The sequence below is a fragment of the Myotis lucifugus genome, unplaced genomic scaffold (assembly GCF_000147115.1).
Source record: "Myotis lucifugus unplaced genomic scaffold, Myoluc2.0 scaffold_2880, whole genome shotgun sequence".
In the NCBI taxonomy this organism is placed as follows: Eukaryota; Metazoa; Chordata; class Mammalia; order Chiroptera; family Vespertilionidae; genus Myotis; species Myotis lucifugus.
Genome location: NW_005873928.1, coordinates 7,808 through 8,236, shown reverse-complemented (window position 1 = coordinate 8,236; position 429 = coordinate 7,808).

Here is a 429-nt window from a genome sequence, read left to right as displayed (position 1 = left end):
ACAACTCTGAAAAAGAACAAAGTTGTAGGACTAAAACTATTTGATTTCAAGAGTTATTATAAGCTACAATAATTAAAGTATGGTATTAGTGTAAAAATAGATAAGCATGTCAATGGAACAGAATGGAGAGTCCAGAATTAAACTGGCATATACTTGGCGTTAATTTTCAACGAAAATGTAAAGGCAGGTTATTGAAGAAGGCAGCATTTCAACAGATGGTGATGGAACTATTCAAATGTTAAAAAAATAAACTTTAATCCATACCTTGACAAAATTATACAAAATTAAAATATATCATAAACATAAATGTAAATCCTAAGACTACAAGAATTCTAGAAAAAGAATATAGGAAAAAGTTTCTGTGACCTCAGGTTAGGCAAAGATTTCTTAAATGCAATACAAAAAGTATGATCCATAATTTTCGGATTA